This window comes from Euwallacea similis, chromosome 15 (assembly GCF_039881205.1).
Source record: "Euwallacea similis isolate ESF13 chromosome 15, ESF131.1, whole genome shotgun sequence".
Taxonomy (NCBI): Eukaryota; Metazoa; Arthropoda; class Insecta; order Coleoptera; family Curculionidae; genus Euwallacea; species Euwallacea similis.
The window spans coordinates 2,620,483-2,642,893 of record NC_089623.1 but is presented as its reverse complement, the minus strand read 5'-3'; positions in this window follow the sequence as shown (position 1 = coordinate 2,642,893).

Sequence of the window (22,411 nt, the reverse complement as noted above, 5' to 3'; positions counted from 1 at the left end):
TCATTTCGCTAATTTGGCTAAAGTGGTACTTCATTAGCAATACCTCAAAATATTTCAGCGATACAACTTTCTCTTTTCATAATATTACCAAATGAATCAATGATTGGAACTGTCAAATTTCATCTTTAAGTGTAAATATCTCTAGAACGGTTAAGGATAAGCGTAAAACGTTGCATATAAAAGGTGTTCAGAATTCATCATAGAGTCCAAAAATGCAACAAAATATAGGGCTTCCATTTAAAATAAGTGAGTCGACATCTACTTCCGGTATGACCGGAAGTGCCGCCATCTTTAAAATATTTTTAACGCGTGTCCCTCAGCGACTTAGGTATATCCCTCAATTTTCAGATTTTTTGAAATGATGGTTTTCCCGCAATCGATCGAGGGACTTCCCAGAGGACCACTCTGTATTGCCAGATGCTCAAGTTTATTGCACGGCGTCTCTAATCCATTTATTTCGACCACTACTTACCTCTAAAGCCTTCTGCAGGAAAACGGCGGGAGCAAAGTTGAACACCTTTTATTTTAAAATTGGTATGTAATAGAGAAGGGCAGAAACATATTATAAAACCAATAGCAAGGTTGGATTTAAAATTTATTCGATTCCATCGATAGCCACTCGAGCCTAACAATATGAAGAAACCCATTAGGTTGAAACCTTTCCTTTTTCATATGGCCGTTTGCCTTCTCGAGATATATTTTATCCGAAATTGAGATTTCCAGGATGATAATGCTGATTTACTGAGGAAGTATGAAAATTCAATCTACTTTTTATTGCGACTTGGCTAACGTTGTGCCCGATTCACCTTTCTTTTGGTCAATAATTACCTGCAATCTGTATCGTCATATGCACCAAATTAGAAAGTTATTATTTACCTGGGCAAACAGGAAATTAACTGGAAATAACAGGAACCCTTATTTGGGTGCAATACATGATTTATTCACTGATCGACCAAGTGAATAACTTCCAGTTTCCGTTACAGTTTCCGCATTAATTTGAGGTATACGTGAGAGCCAATTAAACAGGATGTTCATCCGAAATATGGCAATTAGATTCGATTTGGGAAAATGGCGCAGGGGGCTGATTAGGTTAATGTGTATCCCTTGCTGTATGCTCATTATTAGAAAGGGCAAGTTCGAACATGATTAGTTGATTATCAATGTAATCAGTGTGGGATCTCGGCTAACCCCAAAAAAATGTGTTGAAATTTTGCTTTAGAACGAAGAAGTAGATTTAAAACACTTTTGCTCTAAACACTAACATACAACACCCTGTATATGAATTTCTCATATGACATTAAATATATGTAAAAAAATAATCGTAGTTTTATAGGTAAAATTCCCAAAAAAATATTTCGTAACAGAAAAACACTATGCGTTAAAGTTTTCGTAAAAAATTACAAATTTATTAATTTCTCATGAACCGCTTGATATATTTTATTGCGATTTTGTAGACGTTACTCATGTTAAACAACTAATTTTTGGAATAAAATATAATATTTGATTTCAACAATAGCGTGCCCACGCGCACTACCTTGAATATATTTAAAGTAAAAAATTGTACAGTATCTGGTTTTTCTAGAAATAAAAATCACATTTATAGTCGGCATTCATTTTTGTTTAAAAAGGGTGCCTAATTTTATTATTTGGGAAACACACCGTTTCAGAATAAAAAATATAAAAGCGTTTTAATGCATCAACAGTTAATTTTTTTAAATTGTTATTTTAAAAATAATGTTGAGACAATTTTAGTTTTTTTTAATAAAATAAATTGAAAAATTAATAATTAACATATTGCTAAACATTATTGAATCTTATAGCCGCTGGTCGAAGTATAATCAATCGATACATTTGAAACGTATACTTTATATATAATAGTAATATACAGGATGGTCAATTTATTTTGGGGCATTCTAAATTCTTAATAACGGCGCATTTCTGAATCAAACGTTCAATTTAGGGTTATTCGGTTTTAAAGAGAGGATAAAATAGCAACTTTAATTTTTTATTTAAACAGCGGTTTCTAGGTCATTCAAAGATGACCTCTATTTTTTAAATGGCAATGCATCGTTTTTATTACAAATTGATATGCTTCTGACAGAGATAAATAACTTTTACTTGAAATTTTTTTTATGCGAGCACAAGTTAAGAAAGTTTGGGTATTACCAAAAAAATTTAAACATGAATTTTTTGTTGTAAATGTTGATAAAAAATCGATATAAGTTTATTTACATTCTTTAAATTGGTATAAGTTTGTATAATTTTAAATCCCCGTATCACATTACTTTATATCATGAATTTCATCGCAATAATTTTAAAAATCGAGCGATATTTTCTCAATGGGCATGTAATAAAGTTGAAATTAATCAAAATGTTTTCCTAATAGTCTTATTTGCTAACGAATCCAATTTAACAAATCCTGGACAGGTAAATCGTCATAATATGCACTATTGGAATGTTGAAAATCTACTCTGATTGGGAGAAGTAGAAAATCAGCGTCCTTAGTCGATAAATGTATGGAGAGGAATTATAGGAGATAAATTGATTGACTCATATTTTATTGACGAAATATTGAATAGGCGAAAATATCGAGAATTTCTAGACCAACATCCGCCAGTTCTACTTGAAGACGTAACATTTGAACAGAGACTAAACATGGGATATCAACATGATAGCTGCCCTGACCATAATGTCAGAATTTCCAATGAAGCATTAGATCAGAATTTTTCTGATCGATGAATTGGTAGAGGTGGTCTTGTTGCGTGGCTTGCTAAGTCACCCGATCTAACACCCCTTGACTTTTTTTATGGCATTACCTCAAAGATAAAATTTATCAGAAAATTTCAACTACACCGGAAAATATAAGGGAATGCATTGTAAATGCTTGGGGCGTTGTCGGTGGAGAAACTCTTTTAGAGTGTAGTGAATCCTTTAGAAGGCAAATTGATAAGTCTATTGAAGTTAGGGGTAACCATTTTGAACATTTTTTGTAATAAACGTTTTGCCATTATTCGTTTTGTTTTATTGATAAAATGAAAAAAAATGAAAACGTAAATTTTAGATGTTTCATTTTATATTGCTTAACTTACGCTTGCATAAAAATTGTTTCAAGTTAAAGTTATTTGTTTCTGTTAGAAGCATATGAATTTGTAATAAAAACGATTCACGGCCTTTAAAAAAAATAGAAGTCACCTTCAAATAACCTAGAAAACGGTGTTTAAATAAAAAATAAAAATTGCTATTTTGCCACCCTTTTAACTCTGATTAAACCTAAATTGAACGTTTGATTCAAAGGTGCGCCGTTGTTAAACATTTAGAATGTCTCAAGATAAATTGACCACCCTGTATGTTTATATAGCCAAAAACTATAACTTTTAGTTTTATTTCGTTCCTATTTTTCATTGATAAAAATTATTTCGACTTGAGATTTCTTTGGTGAATAGTTTTAAAGTTTTCCCATCAGTCCAGCAGTTAATTGTTCGATTAATTCAAAGAAAATGTATTATGATTAATTGCATTTTACGTTTGACTCTTATAATTGAACTCTAGACTCTAATTCTCCAAATTACCTAAATTTAAAGACACACAGGAAAATTAATTCCAGATTAGTAGAATCTTTTTAACGTAACAAGTTTGATAGTCACACATTTTTCGATATTCCTGCAAGCATTAATTAATGATAAGCAACAATTTCATGTTCTTGTAAGCATAAGTGAACGGCCCAGAGGTTCGTGGGAACAAGACCTGCCCTTGTTAAAGTTAAAAACAACTAAAAAGGAATCAATGCTTATGAACTTCTTCCCTGCTCAACTCGATATAAAAAAAAATCCTCAATTTAGATTTAGTAATTTCCCCCATTAACGCATAATTCAATGTGATCATATTAATTTATTTCCGAGTTTTTCCAGCACAATTCGTCCATATTACCTTGCAGCTTCCTAAAATCTGATCCCATAGCTGTGACGTTATACTAGAAACCTGGAAACAGGTAATCTATCAAAAAAATTAAGATTTTTCTCTTTTCTTATATGCTTATTGGAAGAATTACCATTTTTAACAGTAACAGCGCGCATACAGAATATTTGCAACGTCGAAATGGACGTTCAAGATTGATGGGTTCGGTGCTGATTTCTTTTAAATCTTTCCTTTACTTTGTCAAATTAAATTGACGCTTTTATACACTTTTATGAACTCTCCTTGAAATCTATGACTAATAATCCGAACTTTCTATGAAGAACCGATGGTCTAAATCGAAAATCCAGGGTGATACTAATAGTTGCGTATAAATCTGAAAAACTTCCAATTTCCTGAACTGGAACAACAACAAAATGCTGCAGGCTTTTGCTGTGAGTGGAGATATACAACACCTTACTTCATAGCAACTTGATAGGAAAAAACTGGCAGTCTAAAGCAGCATGAATGGTTAATCTCAACTCCAAATTGACGAGCAAATCGGTGACTATTTTTGATCATAAGCACATGCTGAATCATTTTTTGTTAAAAGTCTGTTTTGCATTATTCGATTTTGTTATCAGATATTGCACAATTTATGAAATACGCAAAGTTTACTGTATTTTTTAATGGAAAATTTAATGTATTTAAAAAAAAAAATTTCCATCAAACAGGCTTTAGGGTCAGAGTTAATTTACCCCCTTCATAAAATTCTCCCGTTTAAAATAATTTGAGTTTTAAAAAATTTTAAACCAAATTTGTGCATAAATTTACAATAACCAGATTCACTCCTCATTTGCATTTTAAGCTAACCAACATGCATTGTTCTCATAAGGGCAGTTTTCCATAATGAGCGTTTGCTCTGAATCGTTCTTATCTTCGCCCATAAAATAGATTGTTTCCAAGAGGTCCTAACTACATATAAACTGGAGGAAAAAATGTCACGTTTCTATATGCCTCCCGCAGTTAGGTGAACCACTGGGCTGAAGCGAAATAAAGGAAATTAAGGAAAATACTTGTTCTCATTACTATCGACCTACTCAGATTTTGCTTCCGTCCTCAAGATCGATTCCAATTAGCCTTTCTCCTTGCATCAAAAACACATTCAAGATTTCCAATATTTACAAAAAGAAGCTTAGGTTTCAATGCAGAAAAACCTCCAAGATATGACCAAAGAACTGAATTACGTAACCGGAATCCAATTAACGATTTCTATGTGCGCTACGTGAGATGGGATTTTAGTGAGGGCGAGCGTTGCAATTAGGGGGGCCCCACGTCTCACCGTTCGCCCCTTGAATTCTAAGTGGCCGGCGACAGTTACCGGCGACGTTCGAGCCCCCTAACCGGATGTTTCATTCCTCTCGAAAACCAACCTGGGACGACAATACTCGGTTTTTCAGTTAAGGTTAAAGAGGGAAAGTTATGGGGGTGGAATTAGCAGGCGTCTTGTATCACCCGCATTAGCATATTGAGGGAATTGCGGCTGATCCTTGTTAAGGAGAGGGTTGTTTAACTTATGAGGGCTGGCAAATCGTCAAGGTGGTTCATTTGCAATTTGAGTGGAGGATTTTAAGGGTTTTAAGAATTTCCTCTGATATTTTTGAATAATAAAAAGGTTGAGATTTGACTAAAATACACGAGGGCTAATTTCCATTCAAATTGATAGAAATAAATGAAAATGTTTCCCGTAAGCGGTAAACTATAATACCAAAACCTTAAGGAAAGGTGACCTTACTAAGACTTAAGTAATAACTAAGTCTAATAGGATACTTCAAGATAAAAATTCCATTTTACAGAAATATGTTAAAATAATATGTAAGCAATGTTTTGTGGAAATTTGACTAAACGCCGTTCTTACCTTTAACATTCAATTAGTGAACTCTTGAACTCTGAACTGAAACTTGAAGATTTGGACCGATGAAGTAAATATTGTATAATCGGGAAATTAATTATTTGTCCACTTACAATAATTAAAAGAAATTACGAAAAAATTGAAATTACTTAATTCACTTGAGTTTTATTGTAAAAGTATTATCAAAACTATCCTTCATGTGCCAAATATAGTGATTAAATATCTAAAGTTAACATTACGTTTCAAAAATAAAACAAACATTTTGCAAAACCAATCGGTGAATAATTATTCATCCGCTAAAATTTTCGTCCAAAATACGTCCAAATAATACAAGACTAATAACGTGAGGGTATTCTTTTGATGTTACTTGTGATCTCCTAGATATTGATCCTACTAGTTTTTTCACAAAACTGCGTCCAAGCTTTAACCATTCTTTTTGATATTTTGCTTTTAATTCCTCTTTGTTCGAAATTTTGTATTTTTTCACTGTTTTATTTAGTTCCGACCGCAAAAATTCAATCGCTTTAACGTGCTCTTGGCAGATTATACAAAGTCCACTTCTTAACTATCCGGGCCGTATGCTTTGGATCGTTGTCCTGCTGGAATATAAAATCGTTCTCCATCCCCATTTCCTCCAGACCTTGTCTTAATTTTTTTTAACGTCCATGGAGACAAACTCATCCATAATTCCATCAATGAAGTGAAATTGTCCCACGCCATGCCACAACACACACCCCCAGATTAGAACAGAACCTCCTCCAAGCTTTACAGTAGGACTTAATTTTTTTAGATATATGTTCGCTTTCTGTACTTAAGCACCTTTTTGGATTTACCAAACAACTCAATTTTCGCTTTGTCAGTAAATATTACGTTTTTCTAGTGGTCAATATCCTTGCCCAAATGCTTTTGAGCCAACTCGAGACGTTTTTTGCTATTTTTTTTACTTACGAATGGCTTTCTTGGACCAACTCGTGCTCGTCCATACTCACTTTTGAAAAATTTTCGTATTGTTTTATGGACAATCTTTTTGTATTCGCTGACTATACTATTCACTATATCTATCGCACTAGTTTGAGGATTTTCACTAACTCTTCTTATTTTCGCTCGTTTTCTCATCATGCACTTTTTCTTTCCCTCCGTGGCAAGTTTAAGTTGTATGGCTTGTTTTACATATACAGGGTATTTCAGAACTGTGGGACCAAACTTTTAGGGACTGCTCAATGCAATAATAGAAACCATCTGAGAATAAGAACCCGTGTCCACAAATGTCTCCCTAAGGCGCTATGGCCCTATGATGCTTCACACAGTTATGTGCAAAAATGTGTTTTATCGAGTTTTAGTAAGTTTTATTTTAATTTGTTTGCACAAAATAACACTACAGAAATTGTTCAAATTGCCGGTATAATTTTCAAGTTATTGGCATTTATGCTTTTAAAAAACTCACTCTACATGGAAATTTGAGCCAACACGATCTTCTGGAGGGATGTTTCGGTTCCAACACGCAAAACAATAACGAAAGTTTCAAATCTCGTGATTGGCACCTACACACATATTTTGCGGCAAGAAAATCTTGGAAATGACCTCTCGTACTACTGCATATACAGGGTGAATCAGAGTTGTAGTGCTAAAAGCTTAGGGGGTATTCATTTCAACAAAATATGAAAAAAAGTTCATATGAATATGAGTCCGGAAATGCTTCGTTTCCGAGATACAGGGTGATAAAGTTTAAGAAAAAATTGAATTTTTCATTAATACTTTACAAATATTTGTTAGCACTTATTAATTTATAAAATTGTATTTTTGATGTGTACCCACTCTGAAGATGGGAAGTACTTAGGTATGCATTTTAAAGACAAGTTCTTTTAAGTTTTTTTTACTTTACCTTCTCGAGTTCAGAGACGTGTCGAAGTATGGTATCGTATTTTTTCTCAAAAACTGAGCGAGATACAAAAAAAAAACAAGAGACTAAAATGTACTATTTTTAGTGAATTCTTTCAAATGGGCTGAAGCGTTTTTTTCAGTTACTTAAGAGGACTGGAATTACCCGCGCTAGAAGAAGTAATATTTTTTGGATTGATATGAAAGTCATAAATAAATAAATACATATTTTTAAATTTTAACGAAAGTAATTCTACTGCCTTATATCATACCTTTCTAAGAAAAAAATTTGCCTAATTATTTTGCAACACTTTTTGAAAAAATAGAATATTAAAAACGTGCTTATTTTTAGACGTTCACACTAGACTACCTCCTTAAAAAAAAGGTGCCTGATTACAGTCTAAATCAGTGGTCGCTAAACTACTGTCTTTGACAAATCCGGCCTTTGACATTTGGCCATCGGCCCTTGACCGCATGGACAAACATAATTTACAAATATTCACTATATTAAAAATTAATGTTATGTAAAAACGTGTAGGAAATTTTAAAATAATGTATCAATATTTTACCTAATTTTAATATAATAAATAATTTAATGCTGGGGGGTTCCTAAAAATTACAAAATTCAAGGATTTACTAAGTTGCTATCAAGGCTATCAGCAACAATGCATTGAAGCAGTTAACTCGCTTCGTTAACGATGTACACACGTGTGTGTTTGTACCAACATGTTTTGTACACATAAAGTATCTTTATCCCTTATTTTATCTATATAAAAATTTTATCAAAGAAGAGATATGTGGACAAAGAATGTTTGAGTTTTTAATAAACTATGGATAATGAAATATTTTTTCAGAGTAGCGTTTGTGTCTTATTTGCAATGAAACTGTGTCAATTTTCAAAAAATGCAATTTGGAGAGACATTATGTAAGTAAACACGGTGAAAAATATGAGGAGTTTTAAGGAAAATTACACGACAAAAATGTGAAAGATCTCGAAAATATTTTGTCAAACCAAAAACATGTTTTTTTTTAATACAAATCAAAATGAAACAGTACTTAAAGTCAGTTACCGAATCGCAATAATCATTACTGAAGTTCTTTAGGTTACGAAACGAAATTGAGATATAGTGTCACCCATAAAGGTCGCATCATATGATTTTTTTTTTACTTATGAATATGGGTAGATTACGACTTTGCCTTCGAATTGGGCTTCACGAATGACAAGAAATGACATACAAATCGAAAATCAAGTGACTGACTATAATTATCAAATTGCAATTTTTTTCAGAGACCTTCAAAATTTACCCATTAAAATTTTGAAAAGCCACAAAGGAAAAAGCTCCTTATTTTCTACCCATATGACAATTTTCAATTTTCACGGATGACTTTCTTTTTTTTGTAATTCTGCATTTCCGAGGTATTCAAATCGGTCAGCAACCTTGTAAAAGTAATCATTTATTTATATGTCTGTGTCTATCAACTTCATAACAATACCGCAATAAAGTAACCTGAACATTTTCTTTATAAACTGGATCAACTTTTTTTGCATCAAGGCATACATAGCGTATTTAATGAATTTTACATTTTCTTTAAAAAGATATATTTATTACAACTTTAACTAAAGAATAATATTCAGACAATTGATTTGGAATACTATAATTATTCTTACAAGATTGCTGACCAATTTGAATACCTCGAAAATACAGAAATACAGAGAAAAAAAATTATTAAAGTCGTCCAAGAAAGTTGAAAACTGGAATATGGGTAAAAGATAAGAAACTAAGAAAATTTGTCCTTTGAAATTTTTCAGTATTTTAAGAAGTAATAGTGAATTTGCAATATTTTTGAAAAAAAAATTGCAATTTGACAGTTATAGACAGTCATTTGTTTTTCAGTTTGTATGTCATTTCTCCTCATTTGTGAAGCACAACCCGAAAACAAAGTCAAAATTTACCGAAATTCATAAATAAAAATAATTCCCACATGATGCGGACTTTATGGGTGGCACTGTATTTATGATGGAAAAATTAAGGCCCATTCCAAAACTTTCAGATCCCATATTATGGGATCTAACATTTTTGACTGAGATAATTGAACGTCTTAACTTTCTTAATGTAAACTTACAAGAAAAAGAAAAAGTGAATGAAAAAACTTTTTTTCCATATCAAATCATATGAAACAAAATTACTTCTTTTCAGTTGCAACAAACTAATTTTTTAAATTTTCAGTCTAGCGAAAATTTGCAGAAAATTATTAATTTATCCTTAATCCTGTTCTACAAATTATTAATTTATTAATATTATTTTTGTATAAAATTTAAAATCCGATCCACCTATAGCTTTAAATATTCTCAAGCGGCCCTATCTTTACAAAGTTTGAGGACCCCTGGTCTAGAATCAAACTAAACAGAAATCAGTTTTAAAAACGACTGACGCTAATTGTCTATACTTAAAGGGTATTTGATTGCGAGTCTAAACCTAAGTCTATGCTTAAACACAATTAAATAAACAAAAAAAAATGGTCACCGATGGTTTTATCGATTACACAAGTTCTAACATGTTGTAAAAATTCCTAAAAAGGTTTTAGTCGCAAACCGATTAAGTTTCAGTTGTTCTAAAGCAATGAAAACTAGGAAGATTCACTTACTGGAAACTATGTGTAGTTGGGGTGAAACCCCTGTGACCCAAACTATTTTTAGTGTAGGAATATTATCTTGCTTTGCTTTTATCCGCTTTTCCCCTCTGTGGAAAAGTGGGACCCCATTTTCGATTTAACAATGTTCCGGGGAATCTAAATTAGCATATTTTCCGTCATAAAACACACTTGCGCCCCGAGTTTACAACAGACGTGTGAGCAAATTTCCACTAAATTTTGCTGTCATTATATGACACCTCGATAAAATAGTGCTCCTTTTGCGACAGGTTTATTCGTCATAGAAACTGCGTGCATAATTTTATTGGTGGCATTTAGGAGAGTTTTTCGAGCATTAGGAAACTTTCACATGCTTTCACGTTTAGGAATTTAGGATTTGAATTATCGAAATTGGATAATATCTAGGATTTATTAGAGGTGCGTTCCATCCTCTACGAACCTCTTCCATAAAGGAAATGTTTGTATAATGCAGGATAAGCAGCTGCTCAGTTTATCCATATTTCAGTAATTGTGATGAAAACCAGGTTGGATGGATAATTATCAATTTCTCAGGCTCATGCATACGTATCTCGACAATAAACTTTCTAGGCAAGTCAAGTGAAGATTCCCTATTGAACGGTAACATCCTTCCACTCTACAAAGGGGACAAGAATTGGCTTACTGCCAAACTTTCCATCGAACAGAATAATTTCTTACAAAAAGGAAAAGAAAAATAGTAATTGGTGACCACTTATAAGAAAGTGAGAGAATGTTAAGATGAGACAAAGAAATTAAGAAAGTCAGAGCCAAAATAAATAATCTCAAAGGTATTCCGCCACCCCTTTCCGGCACAACCATTGAATTCTTCGAATCTTCTTCCAAATGGAGAGCAAAAAACGATTGATAAGTGAAAAAAGTGTCTTTGAATGAAAGTTTATATGTTCAGTTAATTTTTGTATGTTTTATATTTGCATATCCGCATCAGTTTCATTCTCGTTTGGTACATAATAACCAACTGAACATAACATACAGGGTCATCCAATGAAAACTTGCCCCCCCCCCTAATCTTGAAAATTAAGGACTTTTCGGAAAATTACTAAAATGCTATCAAAACAGTTTTCGAGGGAGACGAATTTTTATATAAAATTCAACCCCCAAATTTCACCCTTATGCGCTTAACAGTAACACTCTCAAAAATTTTAAATGGCATGAGAAGTCATGTGACAACTCAAATTAAAGGTCTTTCAAAACTGCACTCAATGATATAATGCGATTTAAAATCTATTGATTAGTTTTTGAGAAAAACAGCAATAAATTTAGTAAAAAATGCAATACAAACTCAGCTAAATGATACGTAAAAAATTTCATTCTTTACATACTATTTAACTGAGTTTGTACTGCATTGTTTACGAAATTTATAACTATTTTTCTCAAAAACTAATCGATAGATTTTGAATCATATTATATCATTAGATCTAGTTTTAAAAAACTTTGAATTTGAGGTGTTACATGACCCCTTGTGCCATTTAAAATTTTTGAAAGTGTTATTGTAACGCGTACAAGGGTGAAGTTTAGGGGTTGAATTTTATATAACAATTCATCTCCTTCAAAAACTGTTTTAACAGTATTTAAGGAATTTTCCAAAAAGTCTTTAATTTTCAAAATTATCGGAGGATCAAGTTTTCGTTGAATGACCCTGCATCTATAGCTATGCTTGGATCTTGTTCCACACAATTCCAGCTTTTTCTTATCTTCTTTCAGTTCGTCGATCTGTTGCATGCAGTATAAAACTTCAACCCTCTTTTGGTGATTTTATTTTCGACTTCACACATAATCAACCCTTCCAACTGAACACAGTGTCGTGTATATCGAAACTTAACGAAAAACTCCTTTCAAGTATCGTTAAACACATGATCAGATAATCCGGATGGCCAGGGACCCTGACAGAATGCGATTGCCCGCCCCAAACTTCGGCAATAACTAATAGCTTTTTAATTTCATTTATCGTCCTTAATAGTTATCCCCGATGGAAGACTAGATTTCGTCAGAAATGTTCTTTTTTACCACAGTTTCGACAGTTTTTACTATGCGTTGTCGGTTAATAAATCGTGACTTATGACGTGGAAGATTTATGGCCGACACTTCATGTGGAGGTTAAGTCAAAGAATTGGAACTCGTCTCCTATTTAATATCAATGCTGAAATTACCTGCACATTTCATAATAAGATAAATAATAAATACAGGGTGTCCCAATGAAAATGAACCATTCCGGATATTTTTATAGTCTTGTACTTGGAACATTTTTCCAAAATACGTCGATTCATTTTTCTAGGGGATGTTTTGACGTACCTTTGACGCCTAAACGAGCAACGCCCTAAGAGGGGGTGTTATAACCCCTCAAATTTGAATTAAGAAGGGTCGTGTGACACCTAGTTTTAAAAGTCTTAGAACCCCTTTTGCAACAGGTTATGATAAAAGTAATTTTGACGAGTCGTTTTGAAAAAAAATTAAATTTTATTTGTCATCGTTAAATCCACCTTTAACAAACACAATTCAAAAATGTATTTAAATTAAATGCTCCAATTGACCTCCATTTACTTCAATACAAAAGTATAAACACAATTCAAATATTCCGCGTACATTTTGTAAAACTTCTAGCGTTAATTGGCTGCGTAATGATAATGATAACTGGGCCCTCCCAAATTATTCGTTGTTGTAAGTCATCCAAAGAAGTCTGCTTTGTTTGATATAATTTAGATTTAAGGGGACCCCATAAAATAATCTAAAGGCGTCAAGTCTGGTGATATGGCTGGTCGTTCGATAGGTCCTCTGCGTTCAATCCAATGCTCGGGAAAATTATCGCTTAGAACATTTCGAACGGGCGCTCCATAATGAGGCGGGGCTCCATTCTGTTTGTGTTGCAATTCATCATCTCTTTCCATTATTTCAATAATTTACGGACAGATTAAATTTTACAGCATATCCAGATAAATGCCGCCGTTAAAGTTTTCCGCGAGGAGAAATGGCCCAACGATACGATTACCTAATATCCCAGTCCAAACATTGAGTTTTTCGGGATGTTGTGCATCCTCTTCGTGCATTAAATGGGGGTTAACTTCATTCCAACATCGATAGTTGTGCTGGTTCATGTGACTATTCAAGAAAAATTAAGATTCATCCAAGAAAGAAATGCTGTAGAGTGGATGCTGGTTATTGTTTAGGCGGTCTAATGTGATTTCACAAAGTTCTAAATCTCTGTCAAAACCCTCTTCATTTAGCTTAATGACAAGATTTATTTTGTAAGGATAAAATTTACACTTATAAAAAATTCTGACGACAGATGATCTACTGACTCCGGAAGCTTGTGACAATTCTCGTATGGATTACGTGTTCTCCATTGAAGCAACGTGACCTAAAACACCAAATGAAGTAGCTTCGTGAGTGACAACTCGTAATGGGTGATGAAATACGGGTTGTGAAAAGAACCAATTTCCCTGAATTTTACAATCAGTGTCAATAGGTATTTGTAACGAACAAACTTATCAGGGTAATGCTCGTTAACATTCTTGCAGCAACCCTTGCACGCTTGCAATTTGACTAATAGAAATTCATTAATTCCACACATTCTTGAATTGAGAATACCATATTAGCGTTGTAAATCTACTCACAATGGATAAAATTAGGTCCTTCCTGGTAGAAAATAGCAAATCTAATAAGTTTTTTTATTGAAATTGATCAAATTCAGGAATAATAAGTAGAAAATTTACAAAAAAATCTGATTTTTTTACAAGCAAATTTGATCACAATAAATAAAATTTTTTAATTTTTTCAAAAATAACTCTTTAAAGTTACTCTTATCATAGCCTGTTGTAAAGGAGCTTCCAAAACCTTTAAAACTAGGTATCACATGACCCTCCTTCCCTATTCAAATTTGAAGAAACTCCCCCTCTTAGGAGATTGTCACTCAGGCGTCAAGTATACCTCAAAACATGTCCCCCAAGAAAACTCAACCGACGTGTTTCATGAAAATTCTCCAAACACGACAGTATAAGAAATATCCGGGGAAATATCCTTTTCATTGGGGCACCCTGTATATTCTATGCGTTTGAAGTATTCTTTATTTTTATTGCACCGTTTAAGGATAATAGCTCTTACCAGTGCAGCTCCAGTAACCCTTACTGGTGTGTGAGGCGTTGTTTCCAAACAAAGTAACAGAAAAAGAGATAAAAAGTGGAATAATAATTATACATACAATCACTGCACTGAAATAAACGTGTTTGCAGATTTTGTAACTCTCCCTCTAAATCTATAGAACAAGTAGGAGAAAATAGAAAAAAGCAACTAAAATCATTATCTCCATATTCTTCCACAGTTAAGCAATAGGGAAAGCTCATTGTATAATAATTATGTATCCAACATTTTAAAGGCTATTATGGAGTAACCACAGTTTAAACAGATTAGCTAGACGAGTATTTATGTTTTGTAGGGCTGGTGCACGTTTATCAAATTAAGCTAATTTGAAATTTGTTTCCATTTTTGTTAGTAAACAGAAACGTGTTTAAAACGCCAACATACTCTGGTGAATTAAACAGGCTTACCTATTTAGTATTCACATATTAATAAATAAATTATGATCAGTCATCAAATATTTGCAAAATTATGCAGAATATTCATTTACGTTCTGGTATATTTACAATACAGTGATTAAGAATTATTCTGGTATGGAAATTAAGTATGATAAAGGTGAAATAGCGATAGATGTAAAGTCAACAATCACAATTTTTCAGCTCGTAAACATAACATGCTAATATTTCCTTTTTTCCATTGATTAACACGTTAAGCCCCACAGCACTCCATTGGACCGTTTCAAGTAGATTCGGACAGGACCAAAGCGGTCCAATGGACCGCCAATTCATTAACTCCAATTAAATCGGTAAACAAACATTAACTTTTTTTGGTGAAATGGGTAAAACAAGGGATTTATTATGAAAAATTCATCGAAAAAGGCCTTAGATTTTTTTATATCACCCACAGTTCTTTTACGATAAAACGTTTTTTTCTGCCAAAATATATCGATATACAGTGGGCATGGAAACTTTATTTATTAGAAAATTCTACAGTTTTGTACCATTGAAAGAAAGTAATAAGTATTTAATGGAAAAGATAATATCAAATGACTAAATAAAAACGGAAATGTAAATAAAAAACAATCTGTATTGACTTTATTACCTTTTTATTTTTACTTTATCATTTTATATTCATGAAAAACTGCTGGCCAAAAGTATGGAAACTAAAATGGTTATACTCTTTTTTAATAACTTCCATCAAACATTCAGCACTTTGTTGCATAACCCTTTGCCTTAATGACTGCTGCACATCGTCCTGGCATAAATCCACCAGAAAAGCATAATATTACATAGAAATCTTTTTCCAATCTTCATTTAATAATTTGATTAGTTTATTAACGCTAGTAATCTTGTTTTGATAATCTTGTCGGTCTAAATGCTCCCAGAGATTCTCTATAGGATTTAGATCTGGTGACTGAGACGGCCAATCCATTAGAGAGACATTATTTCCATTTAATCAATTCTTAACTTAATACCATTTGTGCTTAGAGTCATTATCTTGTTGAAAAACCCATCATTACGGCATTTTTTCTTCATCATAAGGTAATATATTCTTTTTCGACACGTTGCGATATACAAAATAATCCATAATACCTTTAATTTAAATTAACGACCTAGTACCAGATCTAGAAAAGTAGCCCCACACCATCACGCTGCCCCCTCGATATTTCACAGTAAATAACTGATATTTATAATCATATTTTTTACATTTTGGCCTTCTGATATATTTTTTGCCATCACTTCCAAATTGCTGAAACTTATTTTCATCACTAAAAAGGACAGTATTCCATTTGGTCGGTAACCAGGATAAACGTTCACGTGTAAATTGAAGTCGCGCCTTTCGATTCTTTTTTGAAGTTAAAGATTTTTACTGCCATTCTTCCAAATAGCCCCGAGCATTCAAACGTTGTCTGGTCGTTTGTGATGATACGAAAATGCCCATATCGCTCATTTCTTTAGCGATTTCAATAGAAGATTTTCTTAGATCTGCCAATGAAATTCGTTTCATAACTTTTTCCACTCTTTTACTCAACACTATAAGTCTTCCTGACTTTAAAGCAATTGCAGCCAGTCCTCTTTGATTGCACTTTCGAATTATTTTTAAAACAGACCCTTTTAAAATATTTAGTGATTTTTACGTTACCAAGAAAATTTTTTGTAGCGAATTTAAAAGCGCTCCAAGCTCATAATTAACTTCCATTTAGCAAATTATCAAATATTTCATCTTTCATTATTTCCCTTATTTGTGGACCCACAAATATTCCATTTTTAATTCTTGCTTCACTAAGTCTTGGAAATGTTTGTTTTAAATACAAGAACCCTCTTCCATTCCGATCCATTGCTTTAGACAAATTCTTCGTGAGTCCCAATTTAATATACAAAGGTGGAAGTAATATCTTTTTGACATCGACTAGTGGTTCATTTGTAAAATTTTTTAGTCCCGGGAATGGTGCCTCACATGAGGGCCACTCCTTCTGAGCTTAATGATCATCTTGTGCACGGGTGACCCACTCGCAAAGGAAACAACAGTGTTGGGTATACCTCAGTGGCATTCCAAGAAGGACTATCGCTTTCATATTTCTAGATGTGGCCCACCAATATTTTTTAAAGCGGATGTGTTCTAAATGAACTCGCATGTTTTCGTATGATTCCTTCCTATGAACTGCATGAGCTATAGGTGCTCAGGTGGATATTTTTTACCATTGTGAACCAAAGCAGCCTTCAAACTAAGTTCCAAAGGACCAACAGATAAGCACCAAGAACTTGGATCATGTTCCTGCCCTAATCCGTTAAACAAATTGTCGACATCTGAGCAGCATGCTAAATTTCTTTCTTGAAGAAAACAACGTATGAGGTATTTTTGAAGCTTTCGGTAAAAAGTAATGTTTACGTCACTGTGGAGAAGATTTCATCCATTTAACCTAGATGCTAAAAGTTCTGACTGCGTTTTTGATAGATTTAAATCTCGAATTAAATCATTAATTTCGCCTGTGAAATCAAATGCGGCGATGCTGAACAGCCTGGTAAGTCAAATAAAGGATCGCTTGTAATTTCCATTACAATGTCTGAATCACTTGAACCATTAGTGGATTCGACTTCTTCTTCATCAAATGTCTAAAATTTTGGTGGCTTTGGAACAGAAAGTTTATCACTGTGTTTGACGGGCCGTAAAGCCGATTGTAAATTAGATTATTTAAAGACATGCTTAGATTTTGGTCCAATAGCAATCTCCGGTATGATCTTTCGGTTCTCTCCAAAGCATTGGTACTCCAGAGGGCACTTTACGACGTGCACCTTTTAACCAACGTGTTAACAACGTTACACATGTCTTGTAACAGATATGAGAGGCCCATGCTTTGTCTTAATGTCCAACTTTAGCTTCGAAATGAAGTTCGTAAGCTCTTAGCACAAGGGCTGTTAAATTGCGTTTTTGCGCTTTAAAAGTGACTTCTCCGCACACATAACAAACACTGTTGGGACTATTTATGCACAACCTAGGCGTTGTATTCAAAGTTAGTCGCAGTCACAGTAAATTAAAAAACATAAATCAACGTAGAACTCAAAATGTTTTAGTGTTCAACACGTCGAAAATACAACTGAGTCGGAAGCCGGTCTACCAATAAAAGCCATATAAACGTATACTGTTTAGATGTAATAAATAGGAATAGACTTGTCTTAACAGGATATATGGATCACCATATACAGTGAATCACAAAAGTATTCGTACATCCTATAAAAAGTTGGTTCTGATATAATAATGCTCGGTAATTATTATTTTTTAGCTAATTTTATTGTATGGGGTGTGTAATAAATATTTCCTATAAAATTTAAAAATATACAAGGTGGTTGATTCATGAATACACGTCCAAAAGAAGGTAAAAGGTAAAATGTTTTTGATTCTATTTGGCCATATATACTATTATACAAAGTGTCAAGCATTTCGAGACATTGTCATTTTCCCGGATTTTACCAAATTCGCTGTTTACTTCCATATACCGTGTGCCCCCGGATAGGTGAACGGACTCTTGTAAAAGGTAAAAAATTTTCCATTCAAATTTTTTTAGGATTCAGCCCTGCTTGGTTAAAGACTAATTTCTAACATAATTGCACTTTTAGAAAATCAAATATGTCTTGGAAATGTTCAAAAAACCTATTTTCCTGCAGAGCAAAGCGTTTTCTCTGTGTCAAATACGACATAATATTATTAAGAAAAGTTGTTTAAAATTTGAACCTAAGCTCATACACTAAATTTGAAAGTCCTCAGACAACTTTGATTTTCAACATTTTGTTGTATTTCCCAAATCAAAGAATTTTATTTTTACCAATTTTTGTTTTATTAAAATGATAAACTATTGTCATTAAATAAATTTAAAAATATATGTATAACCTCATATTAAACTTAAAGCTCCACCAAATTCCTCCTAAATTTGCACATTTTTCAACGCGATGTTGGAATTCTTTAAAAGCTGCTTATACGTGTTCTTTAGGAATTAATCGAACTGCCTGAGTTATCCTGTTTTTTATATTTCTGTATCATTTGGAATGTGTTCTCCATACTTGTTTCATTCTTACCCAAACAAGAAAACCTATAAGAAAATCTATAATCCTAAAGTCTGGGGATCTGAGCGGCCAAGATGTCCGGCTTATTCTCTCAAATCATCTTTTATCAAATTGATCATGTAGCCAATCTGTAATTATTTGTGTAAAATGGGCAAGGCAACCATCATTTTGAAAGAAATGCGACTGTCAAATATTTAAAAGAAGTTCATCAATAAACCGTTAGAGAATTTGTAAATAAGTAGGCTGATTTAATCTGGTTTCGATGAAGAAAGGTCCACTGATGCTTAGCTCGTATGATACATTACACCAAACATTCACATTTTTAAAATATTACCTTCTTGCGTTAGCTACATAACGGGGTTAGTTTCACTCCAATATCAAAAGTTTTTGGACGACGAGACACCGTTTATGGTAAAAGTGCTGTTGCCAGAAAAAATTATTCATTTATGAAAATTTCTGTTTTCTAAAATTAACTCTCCCAAAGACAAAGCAGGACAGTTGCCTATAACACTTAAAAAATTCACTGATCTACAATGCTTGATGAAATTCTGTCTCAACCCAACCGCTCAAGCATATTTTTCTACATTTCCACATACCAAAAATGTCAAAGACAAGGCTACTTTCCAAAACCTCGACGTACAAGGGGGCCAAAAAAAATGTCTGAATATTTCCTCTATCTTTGCCAAGAAAAAAATGTTAATTTAATAAAATTAAATTCAGTACTTTATTCCCTTTCTTATTTCTTACAATTTGTGAAATTTTCATTTTTCTGGCTTTTTACACAAACTGTAAATGATTTTTTTAAAATAATTTTTCTACTTCAATTCCTAATGCGTACGACAAAGTATGCCTATCAAGGGATTTAATAGAAAGCAATAAAGTTAAAAGTAGTAGAGTTTTAAATCTTAAGAATTGATTTCCTGAAAATTAACGTTTTTCACATTCCCCCTTCTTTGGCTGCACCCTTTATATGTATTAGCTCGCATTAGAATGAAAGCATTATTTTACACTGTCAGACGTCCAATGGAAACTTTTAGCACTGAATAATAATGTGCAATAATCCAGTCTTTTCGATAATAGTTTGAATAACTTTTCTAGTGTTTTTAAGCTCAGAAAACAGAAAACTTTGATCAGTTTTGTTTGTCAACTTATAGTATACACATACATACATATATGATATAAATAAATAATGCATTTTGGTTGTAATTGATAGCGAAAATGGCAGGGAAGCGGTCTTCTTTGATTTTTGCATTCTCGGTTTTGTCAAATTACAATATTTAAAGCGGAACAAAAAAAATTCAGCACATTTGTAAAAAGAATTGAAATACTTTGATTTTATGTGCCACTTGACCCCCGTACTATTTAAGATTCTTTAAAGGGTTCCCATTTCATTTAGGGAGATGACTCTACACCTATGAATTTATAATTTAAAAACGTCTCCCTTAAAAGTAAAATTGACGTGTCTCGGGGTTTTCCGAAGGAAAAAATTCCATTTAAGTTATTTCAGGTGGACGGTTTAGATGGGCCACCCTATATAATAATAAATCAGCCGATAATTTTCTCTTAACCGCAGTACGACTATAGTAAACGTCAAACTAAAAGTCTCGCACGTCATCAAAGTTCTGACGTGCTGCCCTACGCTGTTGCCAGACTTCCGAAGAAATCTTTGAGGCGATATACATATAATTTGTTTCAGGACAGTCGATGGTAAAATTTAATTAAAAAAATGTTTTTAATTAAAGAATTTCATTATTGTGTAAGTAAATAAAACTAATAATAATAATAAAACTAATAATAACTACTAATAAACAAACATGAGTTTATGATTAACGGCAACCCTGCCGGTTTAAAATGTTTTCAATGGTCATGTTTACACCTCATTGGAATTATCCAATTTCAGCTAAATGGCATCACATCAAAATTTCTGACCACATTTTATTATATTTATATTTATATTTTATTATATATGTATGTACCTATATGACTAAAGTAATTGTATTTTTAATAATTAATACCTTTTACCTTCGTATGATAATGATTAAATAAGTTTCAATTCATTATATTATATATTTATTTATTATTATATTCCGAGATAAACATAACCAATGTAGCCATGTTATTTCGTCATATTTGACGTGCGAGACTTTTAATTTGGCCTTAACTATGTGTGCGTTAGCCCTCAATTTTAGTACTTGAGAACTTTGCAAAACTTGTAAACTCTCTCTTGGCCGAATTTCCGGGTTGGCATGTACTTCGTTGACCTAGTTCTTCATTATTGTAAACTTGATCGAGGTTCATTATTTAACAGTGAAATAAATGACTTCGTAAATTGTTCCTGAGTTTGCTGTTCCGAGATCCATTGCAAAACGGCAGAATCACACACTGCTCTCAGTTGTACCTTCCTGAGAATAGTATTCACCCATTACTAAGGGCTTGGACGCAAACTCTCGTTAACGTTCCAGTGACAAATCTATCACCGTCTTTAGAATCTAGAAAAGCTTTGAAAGTTCCTCGCCTCAATCGCTGAGGAATGATAGTTTTTTTTGGCGCATAAAAAGATATCCTCTCTAAACAGTTATGTGAATTTTGTGCCAAATAACAGCTTGAGTTTTATTAATCCAGCCAAAATCAAAATGCTAAGTAAGAAATAAGACACAGCAGACAGACTAGCAGCAACAACGGCAAAAATAGTGGAAGAGAAATCATTATTAATGAGTCTTCTTTTGTATGAAGGTCACAAATTAGGGCAAACAATATGGATGGAGGAAGTGATATTGTTACCAGCATGAATGGGTTGGGGTATTATGTGAAGAAATTTATGGAATTGACGCAATTGGGTTAAAAAAATTAATGTAGCGATGCAAAGAAGAGGAAAAAAAGAAGGTAAGTGTTTACTGATCAGGCGAAAATTCCATAAAATTCAGGACAGTCTTAACTTAAACGTCTAAACTAATTCTAATAGCTCGATATGAAACGTAAATAAGCGGAAACTAAAAACTTTATGACAAAGAAATTAGAAATTCTCGGTACCTATAGATCTTCCACACATTCAGCATCCTCAATTCCTTCCTCGATACGTAAATCAGAATGTGGAAGCGCATTAAACGCCGTAAATTGCCAACAATTAGACGCTATCGGCATTAAGTCAATTTAATGGCTTAATGCTACAAGTAATTGAACCAATATTTGCCAGTTCGCCAAGATATATCTGCAACCGACTCTCGGTTAGAAATTACCAGGCTGCCGAAGATTAAATCTCATATGGTAAGGGTTGTTTAGTGTCATCGCCCTTCAGTGCTAATAAAGAGTAAAATAGTTCTTTGTTGAACAAAGCGAAAAAGTATCAAATTTCTGCAGAAAGGGGTGAAGGGAGCTAAGTTTTTCGCCGAGCAAAATATGTCGTTTTTTCCCT